Source organism: Ursus arctos, unplaced genomic scaffold (genome assembly GCF_023065955.2).
Source record: "Ursus arctos isolate Adak ecotype North America unplaced genomic scaffold, UrsArc2.0 scaffold_16, whole genome shotgun sequence".
In the NCBI taxonomy this organism is placed as follows: Eukaryota; Metazoa; Chordata; class Mammalia; order Carnivora; family Ursidae; genus Ursus; species Ursus arctos.
In genome coordinates this window covers 30675025-30694074 of record NW_026622830.1, presented here as the reverse complement: position 1 = coordinate 30694074, position 19050 = coordinate 30675025, and the positions used below count along the sequence as shown (strand labels likewise).

Here is a 19050-nt window from a genome sequence, read left to right as displayed (position 1 = left end):
GGGGGGGGGAGTCCCTCATGGGGCACAAGAGCTCCTTTGTAAGTTCACCCTCACCAACTGCACTCCCTCAGCAGGCTCTGGTCTTTCTGGGCATTTCTCTGGTCAGTGCAGTTTCCTTCCCTCCGCCATGATTTTAAATTTCTTTCCTTTCTTTCAGCTGCTAACTTGCTTCCTAATGCTATTAAACATCCAAGCCCCACCAGATCCTCTTTTTGTCCATTTAACACAGAAGCTGCTGATAGTCCCTTTTTGTCTTTCTATGCCCTAGTCTCTGTCCTGGCCGGGTCACACCATACTCACACTATTGATCTTCTCTGCTCCTTCCCTTCCCTCCCCTTCTTTCCTCTTCCCTCCCCTTCCCTCCCCTTCCCTTCTCCTCCCCTCCCCACCCTCCCCTTCCCCTCCCTCTCTACTGCTTCTTTATATCTATATATCCCTTCCCTTACCTGTAACACACATAATATATATCATGCATGCTGCAAATGTTTCCTCCAAGGTTGTCATTTGTCTTTTAGCTTTGCTTCTGATGTTTTTTTGTTTGCCTCCTTATTGTTTTTTTGGCATGCAAAGGTTTCTAAATAACATTTATCAATCTTTTCTTTTACTGTATCTGGATTAAACATACTTTTCCCTTACTAACTACATAAATACATACAGACATACACAAAAGGGGCATCTGCCTGGCTCAGTTGGAAGAGCATGCGACTCTTGATCTCAGGGTTGTGAGTTCAAGCCCCACATCGGGTGCAGAGATTACAAAAAAAACCACCAAAAACAAAACCTTTACCCAACCTCAAGATATCAAGGAACTCCTGCATGTTTTCTTCTAGAATTGTATGGTTTCATTTTTACTTTCATATCCAGCCCATTTGGAATTTACTCTTGTATATTATGTGAGGTATGGATCCAATTTTAGAATTTCCAAGTGTCTGTTTAGGCATCCCAGCACCATTTAGTAAAAAGTCTTAGCCCCATTGATTTGAGATGCCACCTTATCTAAATTTTTGTATTTAAATCAACTTATGGATTTTCTATTTGCTCTTTCTATTTATGAATCGACCATAAAAAGAAAAAATAATCCCTCCATCCTACATCCTTCTCTAGCTGTTGCCCTAGTTCTCTCTTCTCCTTCACAGCCAAACTCTTCAAGAGGGTTGTCTATCCTCTGCCTCCATTTCCTTACCTCCTTTCACTCTTTAATTCCCTCCAGCCTGGTTTTTACCTTTGTCATTCCAACAGAACATTTGGGGGGGGGGGGATAATTTTTCATTTTTTTTTTTTAACAAACACACCAAAGAGTCATGTGATGCTGCCTGCATTGGATGCAATCCTGGCCCACAAGTCTGCACGCTCCTTTGCCACCGGTCCTGCCAGAGCAGAACCTTTCATTTCACCTTTATTGTTCACTATGACCCCCGCGTTATCTTCAAAATAGAGAAACACGCCATCTTTTCTCTGGATGACTTCCGTTGTCAAGTTGCCACTGCTGGATGTACCCTCTTCCTGAGCTCTGGTTTGCCTTTCTTCACTGTGGCCACCACCAGGTCACCCACACCAGCAGCAGGAAGTCTGTTCAGTCGTCCCTTGATCCCCTTCACAGAGATGATAGACAGATTTTTGGCTCCTGCGTTCTCAACACAGTGGATCCTGGCTCCCACTGGAAGACCCAGGGAAATCCGGAATTTCACACCAGAGGACCCCCCCACGTCCTCGCTTCGATATCTTGAACACCAGAAAGGGACAGAAAAGCCCATTAAAACATTTTGAGCTTGAATCATCACCATGGCACCGGATTCCACTGGCAGATTTCGGGCCTCATCTCATCTGTTCCCTCAGCAGCTTTTGACATTGTCGAACACTCCTCGAAATGCTCTCCTGATTGACCTGCAAGTCTCCACCATCTTCTGCTTGTCCTTCTTCTTCCTTAGCCAGTCTAGCCTCACTTCTTATGTGGGCTCCTGCTGCCCCACCTGCTATGCAGCCCTGGTGGTTCTCCCCCGCTCACCCCCCCAACACACACACACACACACACACACACTACCAGGTGGTCTCACCCCTGCCTGCAGCTTCAGTTTGAACCAATCCTCAGGTAACCCACACCTCTCTCCCACCCAGTTCCCGCTTCTAAGTGAATCTAGATGACATTTACACTTGGTTATTTCAAGGGCATCATAAAATCAGCATGTTCAAAACCGGACTCAAGAACAACCCATTTCATGTTACCCTCATCCCCAATTCTGGTTTGTCTTCTTCCCATCGCACTGAACAATGTCATCATCCATGGCGACGAAACCCAAAAATCCAACTGTCCTCCTTGCCATCTCTTCCATCACATCCCAGATGCAAACCATTGCTAAGTCCTCCTGAAGACTTCTCCTATCAGTCTATTTCTCCCCACAACACACCCTCATCCAGGCTATTCTCAACTCACAGCTGCATTCCTGCTGTGGCCACCAGACTGGTCTCCCTGCTTCCTACTCTTTCCTCACCCCTATATTTCACTCTTCACTTGGCAACCAGAGGGATCTATTTGAAATCAAACCACTTCCGTTGCTTCCTGTTGCTCTTAAAATAAGCCAAAATTGTAATGTGGTCTACAAGAGCCTCTGTAGTTTGGTGCCTGCTTACCTCTCCAATCGCTTCTTACACCACCTTCCCTTTGCTAGGCTCTATCTCCACCTCCCCTCCCCAGCCCAGCCCCTGCCATGCTCTTCCTAACAAGGACCAATGCTCCTATTATATCCTCTCTGGGTACCATGTATCTCCCCTTGGAAATGTTTTCATCCACAGTTAGCATTTGATATTTACATGGGAGATTTATTTTTAATATCTACGAGGACAAGACCCCATCAGTCATTTGTTTCAATATTATCCCAACATCTACCTCTCAGCCTGACAATGGTAAACAAATAAATAAACTTAAATCTTGTCTTGCAGGAAACAAGTCCCAGTGGATATTATGGCTTTTCTTAATATCTTCCCTGTTCCAACACTTTCTAAACATTTTCAAGCCTCCCCTATCTTGAAAGACAAAAGGAAGGTTCAGGTGTCCCTTGCCTGTGTGTTTTCATCGAGCTACCTCCCCCTTCTATCTCTATTTGCCTACACAGCCCAAACTCCCAGGAAAAACAGTCTACTTCCCACCTGCCAGTTACTCGTCGACCCATTGTAATCCTCTTGCAACCTGGCCCTTGGCCCCTACAGTCTCCTGAAACTGCTCTGGTCAAGATCTCTGATGACCTACTCATTGCCAAATCCATGTTCTCTATTCAGTTTTCATCTTTCCTAACACTTCCTTGGCACATGGCACTGTTGATACTTTTCTTCTTCTGGAAATTCCTCTTATGGCCTCTTATGAGCTCTATGCCCATTTCTTTTCCATTTTACTTTCCACCTCTCACTGGTGCTCCTGAGGTTGCCCCAAGGCGACCTCATCCTTTTTCACTATTTCAAATACGTGCTCCCTATGGGCTTGATAACTCCCACAACTCTATCTCCGGCTTCAGATCAAAAAGTTCAGGTAGCTCCTGGAACGTTTTCACTAGAATATTGATTTGCTTACATTTCTGTGAGGAGCATTTTGGGCTGGACTCAGCTGGGCAGATCTGCTGATCTCACCGGAGATCTCACTCATGCAGCTGCAGTCATCTGGTAATTCATCCTGGCCTCAATGGTGTAAAACGGGCTCACTCATGTATCTGGTGGTTGGTGCTGGTTCCTGGCTGGGGCACTTCAGTTCTCCTGTATAGAGCTCACCAGGCTTACGCAACCACATCATTGTCTCAGTGTTCCACTTCTGCCTGAAAGAGAGCAAACCTCCATGTGCAAGTGATTCTAGGGCTCTGCTTATGTTACCCTTGCTAATGCCCCATTCATCAAAGCAAGTCACACAGCCAAGCCCCAGCCCAAAGGGTGGAGAAATAATTCTACTTCTTGATGATGGAAGCAGCAATCTCATAGCAAAGGGTTATATATACAACAGTGGATGAAGTTATTGCAGTAGACAATCTACCATAATGTTCTTCTCATTTCAAACTTGTTTTTTCCCATGTCTTTCCTATCCTAAGGAATAATGCCAGTGTTCCCCTATTCATTCAAGCTGGAGTAAGTCTAGTTTACTCCTTCCTTCCTTGCACATGCTGTAGATTGGAGGGCTTAACACCAATTCCCAACCTCTTTCTCTACCATGGAGATACTAGTGATAAACCCTCACACTACTTTGCAGCAATAGGTGGTCATGTGATGCCATTCTGGCCAAAAAGTAAAAGTCTATGAGTGATTTTACAAAAACTTTTGCTTCTTTTATTGAAAGGAACAGACCCCGTGGCACCTGGGTGGTTCAGTAGATTAAGTGTCCAACTCTTGATCTCAGCTCAGGTCTTGATCTCAGGGCTGTGAGTTCAAGCCCTGCATTGGGCTCTATGCTGGGGATAGAGATGCCTTGGTGGCTCAGTGGGTTAAGTGTCTGCCTTTGGCTCAGGTCATGAACCCAGGGTCCTGGGATAGAGCCCCGCATCTGGCTCCTTGCTCAGCGGGAAACCTGCTTCTCCCTCTGCTGCTCCCCCTGCTTGTTCTCTCTGACAAATAAATAAACAAAATCTTAAGAAGTAAAATAAAATAATAAATAAATAGATAAATAAATAAATAAATAAATAAATAAATAAGAAAGGGACAGACCCTGTCTTTCTTATTTGCTTCTTCCATCCCTGAACACAAACAAGACATCTGGAGCTGCAGCAGCTACCATATGACCATGAGGTGACAAGTACTAAGAAAATGCCAAGAGAATCAGAGACACCAGCCTTGATATTATTGAATCATGAAACAAAGGCAGCAGTTGCTTCCATCTAAGACTTCTTGCTATGGGGAAAAATAAATTCCTCTTTGTTCAAGCCACTCTAAATTGGGATTTTTTTTTTAAAGATCTTATGTATGTGTGTATTTATTTATTTATTTGATAGGGAGAGAAAGCAAGAGAGCACAAGCAGCGGGGAGCAGCAGCAGAGAAAGGGAAAAGCAGTCCCCCTGCTGAGCAGGGAGCCCAACGTGGGGCTCCATCCCAGGACCCTGGGATCATGACCTGAGCAGAAGGCAGATGCTTAACCAACTGAGCCACCCAGGCGCCCTGGGATTTTTTGTTACTTCCAATCAAAAGAATTCCTGGCACACCTTCATCCCCTAATCCAATCAGTCATCACATCCTGTACTCTCTTCCTTCTGAAGTTCTCCCACATGTACTTCCTTTATTCTCTGCTGCCTCTGTTCTAGTTCACACACCCATGGAGCTGTCTCAACAATCTTCCATCTGGTTTCCCTCTAATCGTTTCTCCAAACTAATCTTGCTTATTGCCAGAACTTGATTCATTCAGAGTCAAGAGATTTCCAATTTCCCGTCAGGTAAAGTCTTAATTTCTTAGAATGGTCCCCAGTGGTTTTGTCTATCTAGCCCCTACGCATCTCCCCATGATTCAGCAGGTCTAGGGTGAGGCCCGAGAATTCATATTCCTAACAATCTCTCCTATGACGATGCTACCAATAGTGGGTAAACTACTTTCTGAGTAGCATTGGTACAGAGTTCTTTTCCTTCAGAGTATTTGCCTTCACTTGTAATGATAGATTCCTTCATTCCTTAATTCAGTGGTTCTCAAACATTAGTGTGCATCAGAGTCCCCTGGAGGGCTTGTTAAAACACAGAACACTGGCTTCTACCACCAGAATTTTTTTTTTTAAAGATCTTTTATTTATTTATGTGACAGAGAGACAGCCAGCGAGAGGGAACACAGCAGCGGAGTGGGAGAGGAAGAAGCAGGCTCCCAGCGGAGGAGCCCGATGTGGGACTCGATCCCGGAATGCTGGGATCATGCCCTGAGCCGAAGGCAGACGCTTAACGACTGTGCTACCCAGGCGTCCCTACCACCAGAATTTCTGATCCATCAGGATTAGGGTAGGGACTAAGAATTTGCCTCTCTAATGAGTTCCCAGATGCCGTTGATGCTGCCTGTCAGGGACGATACATTGAGAATCACTGTCTTAGTACAGGGTTTATCAACCGGGGCTCTATTGACATCCTGGGCCAGAGAATTCTTTCCTGTGGAGAAGTTGTTCTGGGCATTACGGGATCTTTAGCAGCATCCCTGGCCTCTACTCAATAGATGCCTAGAGCAATTCCTCCAGGGGTGATAAAAAGTGTCTCCAGAAATTCTCAGATGGCCCCTGGTTGCGAACCACTACCTTGGGGGTGATCATTTGATCTCCACCCATCTTTTTCCTTAATCTCTATGTTTCATAAACGCAGGAGTCTGCTTTTTGTATTCCCAGGGCCTAGTAGAGCCACTCAGTAGATATTTGTTCAACAAATGAATCCAATTCCAGCCGAGTTTAAGGTCCTTTAATGCTTCCTTCACCAATCCCTTTCTGGTATCTCTCTCTCATCACCAAAAAGCATTTAAAACAAATCTTTCCGCTGCCACCCTACCCTGAAAAGCAAGGTAATGACAATGTTTCTAGTCTTTTTTCTGTACTTTATAGTACATCTGTGCCTTAGCAGTGACATTCTGGAAATAATATCTTCACCAAAAGAACAACTCAATAATGAGAATTTACGAATTTTGGCAGGCTGGTAGGAAGAGGATCCTTTTGGTCAGGGTACTGCTGCTCCCCAGTGAGGGCAGCCTTTGGGCAGCTGCCTATGACACGCACACAGCTGAGTGGCCCAGTAGTCAACGCAGGAGGCTGAGGAATCAGAACCCCGGCAGGCAGCAAGGAGGAGCCGGCAAGCTTGAAAAACAGGTGTCACATTCTGTTCCCGCTCCAGCATATTTGACTTTCCTTGACTTCCTCCTACTGCCACCTATCTCTAAATCTGGGCGGCTTGGTGAGCTCGCCCTGGTCCAATTAGGTAATTAGGGAATAAATTGTTCCATTCTGGATTGTCTTGGACCACAAACACTTCACTGTATGTGCCAACCAGGTCTTTAGGCCAGCTTTTGTGAATGCCGGAGGGTACTTGAAGACTTGCTCATTCACCTGTGGGGAGATTAACAATCATTGTGCTCTCAAGCCTTCCAGAAGGAAATTCTCAAAGGGAATGTAGTGAAGCAGAACTTTTCTGACTCACCGAGAGTGTGAGTGGAATTTTAAGATGATTTGCTGGGGTAATTGATTCTTTGATGGTATGTTAGAGAAGTTACTTGAGTTACTTTGAGAGGCAACAGAGAATTTATGCCTATATGGTACCATACTGGCGTAGTTCACTGGCAAGAGCTGGGTGTAGGAGGACTTTAGGAAAGGAGGGAAGCTAGAACAAGAAGCCATGTCTCTTCTCTGATTCTCTGAGCCATCGTCCTCTTCTCTTTCACTTTCTGTCTCCCCTGCCTCCTGCACCACCACCACCACCACCTGGCCCTGTCCGGCAGACTGGCTTTCTCTGCTTTTCTTATCCTTTGGCACACTTGCAAAGCTCCTGAGTTTACATGCAAGAGCCTAAGCCTCCTGCAGACATTGACCAATATCCTCTCTGTTCTAGTACAAGATTCTAGGGAAAGAGAGTCTGTTGGGTCCAGCCAGCCATGGGAATAAGCAAGATTGCAGGGCTCCTTCCTGAAGAAGGGGCTCGTTCCCAGATACTATGCCATCTTAGATTGGATCCCCCAGAAGCAGACTCTGAATCAAGGATTTGAGGACTAGTTTATTTAGGAGATGTTGGAAAAAAACAAATCTACGCCCATCTCCCCCTTCTTACTCCCTTTGGTCACCTGCTGGAAATCTCTGCCAAAGTCTCAAGACAGAAGGCAAGGAAGCCCAGGGAGGCTATTGAAGTGGCACATGTTAGGCCCGCCTTCTGGGCACAGAGCAGGGTGGATAAGGGAACCGAGTAAATCTGGAGGGGCAAATGGAGACACAATGCAGACAATTCTCAGGAGAATTGTGTTTTTCACATACCCTAAGACAGGTATGAGAAAATAAATGATTCCATTCTTTAGTCATAGGTAATTGTAGCATTTAGCCATGTCTAATTTCATAGAATTACTCGTGAGATTTGAACAGTGTGTTGAGACTTGACATTTATCACTGTGTCACACAACCTGGAGTCAGAAGTGTCAATAATTTTCTGGACAAATTTTAATCATAGTTTCATTTACATAAATACCATCCAGGCCTGTTGTAACAAACTTAACCAGTGCAAGTATCAAATACAATACGTGTATGTCATGCTCCATGTGAGTAGTTATATTCAAAGCAAGAGGAAAGTTAGTTGTTTTTAGAACAGTGATCTCAGATTTTGTTCTTCTCTACACCACCTTGTGGAACTTCTGGAAGTCACTGTGCAAGGCTTCATTTCAACTCCTTTCATACCGATTCAAAGTCAATTCATACAGATTTATAGAAATACTTCTTTCCCAAGCAGCTTTCACCAAAGGCCTCATGTTGTTTCTGAAACAAACAACCACAAGAGAAATAAGCTGTTTGTATTAGTCTCTTACTGCTGCTGTAACAAATTACCAACCCTTAGTGGTTTAAAATGAACACATTAATTATCTTAAAGTTTTGGATGTCAGAAGTCCCAATGGGTCAGCAGGATTGGATTCCTTCTGGAAGCTCTAGGGAAGAATACATTTCCTTTCCCTTTTTAGCTTCAAGAGGCTGCCTGCACGGGGCGCCTGGGTGGCTCAGTCGTTAAGCGTCTGCCTTTGGCTCAGGGCGTGATCCCGGCATTCTGGGATCGAGCCCCGCATTAGGCTCCTCCGCTGTGAGCCTGCTTCTTCCTCTCCCACTCCCCCTGCTTGTGCTCCCTCTCTCGCTGGCTGTCTCTCTCTCTGTCAAATAAATAAATAAATAAATAAAATCTTAAAAAAAAAAAAAGAAAGAAAGAAAAAGAGGCTGCCTGCATTCCTTGGTTTGTGGCACCTTCCTGCATCTTCAAAGTTAACAGTTTAGCATCTTTAACTTTCTCTCTCTCTTTCTCTCTCTCCTTCTCTCTGTCTCTCTGTCTCTCTCTCTCTCTAGCTTCTTCATCCATCATCACACCTTCTCAGATTCTGACCCTCCTGCCTCACTCTTATAAAGGACCCTTGTGATTATAACAGTCCCACCCAGATAATCCAGGATAATCTCTCCATCTCTAGATCTTTCACTTAATCACCTCTGCAAAGTCCCTTTTGCCATGGAAGGTAACATTCTCAGAGGTCTCAGGGATAAGGGCATAGATATCTTTGAGGGACCATAATTCTGCCTACTACTGCTATCAGGGTCATTCCCTTGGTGCCACAATTTATAAGTAGCCCAACCTAACTAAGAAGAAGGACCTCTATCACTCGACACATTTTCAGGTGATGATAAGAACCTCCTGGTGCTCAAGGGAGAATCTCAAGTCTACCAGCAGAAGTTTATAATATGGAACTGCAACGGAGTGGAAGAACACTCTCCCCCAGCAATTCACCGAAGTGTGTATGTGCCTTTCTGGAGTTGAGACTGAAGTTGGGATAATGTTGGGCGCCAGAGAAAGCAAGAGAAGAAACAGATGGAGTAGAAATGGGGCAGAGAAACCTCTTTGGATTACCTGCAAAGACTGTTTGCTTTGAGTCTTCTAAACACAAAATTTGGTTCTGGGAGGGAAGAAAGGATGTCAGGCATAAGCACTACGATAAACCCAAGGAGTCATTTGTTAGTTTGGGGCTGATTCTCCAGAGAGATTTCTTGCTTAATGAAGCAAGAATACTTGACTTTACCAAATTTGGTTTTTTCCCAACTTCTCCCAGAGGCTGCTGGTGATCTGATCAAGCATCTTCTCCCACTCATTCTAACCCTCTTTGTTTAGTTAAAGTGTATTCTCAAGTTTCAAGGAGGACTCACTATTATCAAAGTATGTATACTTACCAGTGATTCCCACTTTCTCTATCTTGGTCTGTGTTATTCTTCCCCCTCATCAGTCTACAGAGAAAAAGATACTAATTAATTTTGTTCAAACTAAGCAAACAGATTCAAGGGCTAGAAATATTTTTATCCTCCACACTACCATATAAGAAAAATTAAAATATATTTTACGCCCAGTGTGGCACATTTTATTTTCCAAAGATGGCCACAATGTCTCCCTTCCTCTCTTCTTAACTGACACTTGGTGTAACTGACATGGAAAGATGTAGCATATATCCCCTCACATTAAATCTGAGTGGGTTTACGACTATGGTAGAATTGACACTACGTGTGACTTCCAAGGCTTGATCATAAAAGATAGGATAGCTTCACCCACGTGGTCTTGGGATGTTCACTCTTAGAACCCAGCCACCTTGCTGTGAGGAAGCTCAAGCCGGACATGGAGAGGCCAGGTGTTGGCGTTCCAGCCAACAGCCCCGCTGAGTTCCCAGCCAACAGCCAGCAAGGACTGCCAGACGTGTGAGCGAGCAGACCTTCAGATGATGTCAGCCTCAAGCTCTCAAGTCACTCCCTGCTGTTTGAGATTTCCCAAATGAGGCCCCAGATATCGAGGATCAGAGACAAGATGTCTTCACAGTGTCCTTTCTGAATTCCTGACCCATGGGATCCATTAACCGTAATAAAATTGTGGTTGTTTTACATTGAGCTTGGCACAGCTTATGTCACAGTGAGAGTAACTGGAATATTTGGGTTGATGTAAACATCAAAGGACACAGGCATTCTTGACAGGAGACACTGTAAACTTAACAAGATGCTTGAATCTTACCATTTTTTCCCCAGCTTGTTTCTTAAGAATAACAAATGTGTCAACCCCATTAATCTAATCCAGAGTTGGCCTTTCCTTCTTCCTCCAAAGCAATTCATCTTTTCCAAACTATTCATGTGGTCACAGCTCAGTGCTCTAGAGATCTCATGAAACCGCATAGAAGCTGGAAACAAATCTTATTTAAAAGGATAGACTACATTTTTTCTTAAAATTAATTTTTATAAAACGTGGTCAATGAAGCAACAAAGCAAAAAGGGAATCCCTTTTCTTGAGAGGTGGGGGTGGCATGGGATTAAGGAGAGAGGGGCAGAACCAGATGACAAGGGATGAGTGTGAAGTTGCAAATGATGATACCCAATCAAGACAAAAAAAAAAAAATCCTGGGGCTCCTGGGTGGCTCAGTCGGTTAAGTGTCTGCCTTTGGCTCAGGTCATGATCCCAGGGTCCTGGGATGGAGCCCACATCAGCCTCTCTGCTCAGTGGGGAGTCTGCTTCTAACTTTCCCCCTCCCCCCACTCCTGTTTGCTCTCTCTCCCTCTCTGAAATAAATTTTAAAAAAAGAAAGAAAAAAAATCCAATTTTTCAGTTCTTTGTGGTTTCCCCATTCTTAGAATATTAGCGATTCTAGATTTATCCATATGGAGCCTTCCTCGGGTCTGTTTTGCTAGGTTAAATCCCCCTCAAGTATCTGCCAACCCTTCAAAAATATCTGTTGACTCAGAGTTCAGAGAGTCATTGTTTCCTGATAAAGTGTTTTATAAGATCAGCTATAAGGAGGAAGCTGTTCATTAGTTCATTCAGCAAATATCTGTGTTGGCTTTGTGGACAGGAGGGATGATAGGACGAAATGATGGTTGAGATGGGCATTTGGGGTGGGCACACACAGGTTTTAATCAACCTAGAAATAAAGCCCATGTTATTTAATTAAGAACTCCAACACTGGCAACAACGAATTTGCTTATTCGTCTGTATAGTCATTTCAACTTACCTTGTGTTTTTTTAAATTCTTTTAAGGACTGGGAAGTAGAGAATTGGCTTATGTAATGCCCCTTGAATAATTACATCAGGTGCTTATTCTTTTTTTTTTTTTTTAAGGTTTTATTTATTTATTCGACAGAGATAGAGACAGCCAGCGAGAGAGGGAACATAAGCAGGGGGAGTGGGAGAGGAAGAAGCAGGCTCACAGAGAGGAGCCTGATGTGGGGCTCGATCCCAGAACGCCGGGATCACGCCCTGAGCCGAAGGCAGACGCTTAACCGCTGTGCCACCCAGGCGCCCCGGTGCTTATTCTTTTTAACATCAGCTATTTTTCTGAATGTCACTGCTTTTTTGATGGATAGTTCCAAGAATGCCAAGACTCGCTTGCATGTGTGGATTGATGGATATAGACTGTGATTTTCGTAACAGTTTGTTAACGCTTGACTTCACTTAAAAACACAACTTACGGAAAGAGGAGGCTAAGAAAGCATGGATGATTGAAATCCTCTGACATTCTCTCAACCTCAGTATTGACACTGACCGACTCCTTCCCCGAGCTTTATACTGCAAATGCAATTTGCAAATAGTCTCAGTACTATTTTTTTAATGTTTTTTTATTATATTATGTTAGTCACCATACAGTACATCCCCGGTTTTTGTTGTAAAGTTCGATGATTCATTAGTTGCGTATAACACCCAGTGCACCATGCAATACGTGCCCTCCTTACTACCCATCACCGGCCTATCCCATTCCCGCACCCCCTCCCCTCTGAGGCCCTCAGTTTGTTTCTCAGAGTCCATAGTCTCTCATGCTTCATTCCCCCTTCTGATTATCCCCCCTTTCTTTATCCCTTTACTCTTTGACTGCCCTCCTCTCCCTGAGCTGCTGCTGCTGTTATTCTCCAAGAAAAAGGTGATGGCCTTTTTGATGATGACTAGGGACATGAATAAGAATCCTCATAACACACTGACATCTCTAAGAATGCCTCCGATTGTGTCTCATTAGTTCTACTCCAAGCAGGGATCAGAACTTCCGAATTATCCACCCATTTAGCCCTTGTAACAATTATTAGGGGTAGACACTAGAATGATACCCCCATTTTGAAGACAATGAAACTGAGGCACACATGGTCTGAGTAACTTGCCTGTGGTCATAGTGAGTGGGAAAGTCAGGATTTGAAGTCTGAATTCTGGCTCCAAAGTCCACGCTCTTAGCCATTACACAATGATGCTACTGAGAGTTTGTACCCCTCTTTATTTAAAAAGAAAAAAAGGGGGGGCTCTTGGGTGGCTCAGTTGGTTAAGCATCTGCCTTTGGCTCAGGTCATGATCTGGGGGTCCTGGGATCCAGCCCCGCATCGGGCTCCCTGCTCGACAGTGAGTCTGTTTCTCCCTCTCCCTCTGCCCCTCCACGTGTTTGTGCTTGGTCTCTCAAATAAATTAAAAAAATCTTTATATATAAACACACACACACACACACACACACGCACAAAAATCCCCTCCACAACAAAAATTCTAAGAGGCCAAATTTCTGATGCATTGATTTTTGTTCTAGATTCACCTACCCACTAATCGACAGTCAGAAGCAAGAATTCTAATCTTTCATAGTTAATTTTGACCCAAAGAGCGTTAGGACATATTGTTTTGGAGAGCCCGTTCTTGGAAAGGACATGTTTATGACTAGCAGACAGCAGGATCTGGTTTGCACAACATTTTCCAGTGACACAGTCTGTTTTCAGAAGCTGCCAAGGCTTCTGAAACAAAACCTGGGACAATGTTCATACCAGAATTATTCAGAGGGCAGGAAATGGCTAACTTCTCACGAACATCTGAGGCAAACTGGGAGGGCTTAATTGGTCACTTATGTCATTCCAACATATCTCTATTCATAAGTTTACATGTCACCAACTTTGTGGTTGTGCTAAGGCCAAATGGGAGGTTCAAGATAATTATAGGGTAAATTCAGTTGAGGTATATTGTCAACATTGTCTTGTCTATAGCACTTCCACTGAAAATTTCCACCTTTACCTCACTCTTACCACCCTCCTCCCCCTACACACACACACACACACACACACACACACACACGCAGTGTCATAGATTCGGGGAAGAAAAGGCCTCAATATATTGCAATTTCTCCCATCAAGGGATAGAGGGTTTTGGTGGGGCTGGTGGGGGTAGGGGGTGAGGCTGGCTGGCTCAGTCAGTACAACATGCAACTCTTGATCTCAGGGTTATAAGTTCAAGCCCCACGCTGGGTGTAGAGATTACTTAAAAATAAAATCTTTAAAAAGAGAGAGATGGAGGTTTTTTGGTGACTTGAATCTGGGCTTGGCTATGTAACATGCTTTGTCCGTTAAGACGTTCACAAATAGGATGCAAACAGAGGCTTGAAAAATACGTTGCACTGGGGCTTTAACTTGCTGCTGGGAGCTCTAATGCCATCATGTGAACAGCCTGTTAGATGATGAATGACACGTGGCCAGTCCATCCTCTCACCCCAGTTGATCTCAAACCAAGCGCCAGACATGTGAGTGAACTGCCTCTCCCTACTCCCCTACCCCCAAATCAAGAAGCCTCACCAACCACCGGACAACTGAGCGAGGCCATCCTAGACCATCCAGTCCTAGCTCAGCAGACCCAGGCAAACAAAATGCCAACTTGAGCAGCAAAATTGTGAGCAACTAAAATGATTGCTGTTCCGAGGTGGTTTATAGTATAACAAAAGTTAACCGACACCCATCCCTACCTACCCACACAGCTACGTGGGAACCTGCTCTTTCTCACATGGTCGTCCCTTCCGCCTTCTCTTTCTTCACCCAGCCCCAGTCGATTGGCTCAGAAGTGGTGACTGACCCAAGTCTGGCCAATCGGATTTCATCACTGGGATTTTTCAAAGAGCACATGTGAAAAAAGTAGTCTCTTTTCAAAAGTAGCATTTGTAAGATGTGGAACTGGGGGTGTGTTCATAGTTGTGTTTCCTACCAGGAAGATAATGCTAGTCCACGGTGGATAGGAATAAAGCCAGCCTAAAGAAGAAGTAGGAATGAGGGATGTCGAGAAAATTCCTTGGTGGCATTTAAGTACTTAAACATTGTTCCTGATACTCCTGTAATTGGATGAGCTAAAACTTCCTTGAATTTCATGAGCCGGAACTTTCCACCTTTTCCCTAAGCAGTTAGAGTTGGGCTTCTATTACTAACTCCCAAAAGAATCCTAATTGATATTTCCTATCCATTTGCATACACAACTGTTATTTATGCAATAAACAGATCGATGATTATTTCTACTGTTTTAATAGGCTCTATGCCCAACATGGGGCTTGAACTCACAATCCCTAGATCAAGAGTTGCATGCTCTACCGGCTGAGGCAGCCAGATGCCCCTTGATGATTATTTCCATCCATACGTTCAGTAGCACTTTAAGGACCGTTTTGGTTATCTACTGCTAAGTAACAAACTGCCCCCGTATTAGCAGCTGAAAGCAACAATGATTTTTTCACTTCTCATGGATCTGTTGGTTAACTGTGATCAGCTGGTGGTTCTTCCATTCATTTCATTTGAGGACTCTCTTTGGCTATAGTCAGATGGTAGTTGGGGCAGAGTCACTTGAAGGCTAAAGGTTCCATTAGTTGAAACATCCAAAATGGCTTCTAACTTACACAACTGGCATCCCAGGCATCTCTACCCGGCCTCTATCGCCACACTGTCCACAGCTTGGCCACAGTTTCTCTCTTTCCAACAGGATAGCTGGGACTACTTACATGTTGGCCCGGGGCTCCCCGAGCATGTTCGCAGAGATTAATTTTCCCTGTGACCAAGGCTTGGAAGCCACACAGCATCACTTCCACTGCATTCTATCGGTCAGGCCAGGCACAAAGTCATTCCAGTTTCCAGGAGAGGTAATTAGATTCCTACTTCTTGGTGATAAGAGTGGCAAAGATGGGTGACTCTTGATCTGTAGAGCATGCGACTCTTGATCTCGGGGTTGTAAGTTTGAGTCCCACGTTGGGTGTAGCGATCACTTAAAAATAAAATCTTAAAAAAGAAAAAAGAGTGGCAAAGAAATTGCAGCCGTTTTAACCTACCACGACAACTTTTGGATTTTCACAGATGTTATTTAAATTTCAGCTTCAAGGTGTGTGATATTTGGAGATTCAAGGTATAAGAAAAACTAAACTTTAAAAAAAGTTAAAGGTCAATAAAAATAATTCCCCCTACAGCCTGGTATTTCCATGTGTATAGGTTTTATTCTAGACCTGGCACCTGCTTGCAAAGGTCATTCAGATTTTCTATTAAATATAACTTTCCCCCAAAAGTGAGTTATTTGTGTAACTGTGTATTCAATGTTGGCCTCCGTCACTAGACAATGAAGTTTGAGAAAGCAAGGACCACATCCCACTGGCACACAGTGTCTCCCCTACCCCGGGAGGAGAGGCCTGATGTCTGCCACATAATGAATATCTCCTTAAATATTTCTTGAATGGATGAATGCAGTGATTCTTACCCAAAGGTGATTCTGCCCCTACAGGACAACTGGAAAGTCTGGAGGCACTTTTGGTTGTCACAACTGGCTAGAGTGTTGCTATTAGCATCTTGAGGGTGGAGGCCAGAGGTGCTGCTAAATATCCTAGAATGCACGTGATAGCCCCTACAAATAATTATCTGGCCCAAAATGTCAATAGTGCTGAGTTTAAGAGACTCTGAATGAAAGGGTAGGGTGTGAAACTGATTGTGTCGTCATAGCCTAGTCTATTGGGAGTCTACCGGGCTGTGGGTGTCCCGATCTTGTCGGCATGGTCCCAGTTGATTAACCCTGGTTTCCATCTGATAATGTGATTCCCAGGCAGGGGAAGGGAGGTGAGGAGGGGGGTTCAGAGCCAGGACTGGAAGCCCAAGCTTAGCCCTTACCAGCCACCTCTCCTCCAGGGGTCCTCACTGTCCTCCTTCTCTTCCAGCCTAGGAGTGTTACCGTGAATTGGATGTGCAGACCACATGATATACTGGGTTATCTTATATTTCACCCCTCTGAGTCCAATCTCTACCTTTCTCCTTTCTGTCCTGTGCCCTAGAAGGGTGCTAGAAGTCCTTGCGGACTGCTTCAATGGGCCTCTTCCTCTGGTTTCCCTTTAGATTCAGGCAAGCAGAGTAATGGCAGAGGGAGAGTAAGGCTGGAGAACTTACTGTCCTGGAGTCTTCCATGCCGGTTGCTGTGGATTGGCTCCATTCTTCTGCTGAAAGCCAGAGCTTCTGCTAAGATGCTACCACTGTCTTTAACTGCCTGTTGCCCCTTTAGGCCTGGGGTGACTCCCCTCTCTGGCTAGCCTCACTGCACTGCACCATCCATTTTGGTTTCCCTTTGCCATCCGCATCTTTGTAAATAGTCTATGAAACTCTCCTCAGCTACCCATTTGCACGTGACGTTAGTTTCCTTCTGGGAAACACACTGAGAGTTGCAAGACAGCTATATGCTTTATTTCAAGGAAGACTCACCCTCTGTAAAGATGTGTGCCTGGTCTCACCCCTTGGTTTTGATCACCTTGGATACCAACAACCACCCTAAGCAAGCTGAGTGTGCCAATCTCCTTTGGATAATGAACAGTGCATGGTGCTACCTCATCTTGAGTTGAATCTTACAGTCATTCTCCTCCCTTCAGTCCCACCCACCCTTGCATCTCAACACGCTATGTCCCAGCATTAACCAAAACGAAGTCTTTCCCTTTATCCAAGCGTGTCATGCTACTGAGGCTGGCAAGTACCAGGGACCAGTTCCCTGCTGAATTGTGACATATTGACCCACGCTTTCCTGGGTCAGCTTTGCCCAGCTCTGAGTTCTGGGGACCTGCCTGCTGACATGAAATGTGCTGCGGCTTTGCCAGGAGTGACTCTCCATCTGGCCCCCGTGCCTCTCCCTCTGTCTGCAGCATAAATATGATGTCATATCCATTACAGTTACTTTACAATTTGTTGTCCTTATAGATTCCCAACATTATCAGATGCTTTCTCTGGCATCTTAAGTTATCTGAGAAAGGAAAGAAGAAAAGAATTTCTATAGCTATGTGTCATATCTTGCTTTACCAATTACTTTGCTACATAAAAAACTATCTCCAATTTTAGCAGTTGAAAACAACCATTTTATTCTGTTTGCTGGTACCATGGGTCAGGATTTCAGGTAGAATGGGAGGGATTTGTCTCTGCTCTATGATGTCTCGCGTCTTAGCTGGGAAGGTTGAAGGCCGGTGTGACTGGACAGCTGGGACTGGAATCATCTGGAGTTCCATTCACCTGTCTGACTTCTGGGCCACGCTGACTCAGAGACTGGGATTGCCAACAGAGGACTTACATGTGGCCTCGCTATGTGCTACCACGGCAGCTGTGGCATTGTCAGAATTCTTACGTGGTAGCCCAAGGCTCCAAGGGTGGTTTTTCCAATGAACAAGGGGAGAAACTGCATAGCCTTTTATGAACGAGGCTCAGAAGCCAAACAGCATCACCACTCTCATACGCCATTGGTTGAAGCTTCCGCAACCCCCACCCCCACCCCCATTCACAGGAAAGGTAACTGGACTATATCTCTTGATGAGGGAATGGTGAGGTCCCACTGCAGAGAAATAAGGAAGACAGGAGGTACTGCTCAGCCATCTTTGAAAAGTGCCATCTGCCCAAAGAACCCTAATGGCTTCTTTTAATCCAGAAACTCTGAAAAACAAGTGGTGGTTCTCCCATTTGACAGATGAGAAAACAAAAGCAAAGAGGGTGAGGAACTTACCCAAAGAGAAAGTAGCAGACAGGAATCTAGGCCGATCATTGACTTCTAAAGCTCACCTTGAAAAATAAACCATAATTATGTATGTGTACATAAGTATATAAAATGTATATACTATACATTTATAAATAATACCTAAATGTACATAAATATATACATTTATATAAAACTCATGAATGTGTGTTTAAAGTAGGATGTCTCCTAGAAAGCAGAAGCACGTATATAATACTGAAATCACGTGTAGGCTTCCCCGGCTTAAAAATAGTCTTAAAGATCTAGATGTCCATGTTCCCGTGTGTCCTGGCTTCCTTTGCATGTACCAATTAGCAACCTGTCTGTTTTCTTTGGAAAAATGTCTATTCAGACCCTCTGTCCGTTCGTTAATCTGATTGCTTGGTTTTTTGTTCTTGAGCTGAATGAGTTCTTTATATAATTTGATTTGCAGATATTTTCTCCCATTCGGTAGGTTGCCTTTTCATTTTGTTGACGGTTTCTTTTGCTGCACAGAAGGTTTTTAATTTCTGTGATGCTTCTTTATATCTGAAGGACAGAAATATCTAAACGGCAAGGTTGATTGACAGGTCGTAGAGCCGGAAGCAGATATAGCC

At 44.4% G+C, this 19050-nt stretch overlaps 1 pseudogene; it reads right to left on the bottom strand.

Annotated features, from left to right (window-relative positions):
- Positions 1–1299: 1299 nt before the first annotated feature.
- Positions 1300–19050, bottom strand: part of LOC113258245 (60S ribosomal protein L23-like) — a 32051-nt pseudogene continuing 14300 nt past the window's right edge.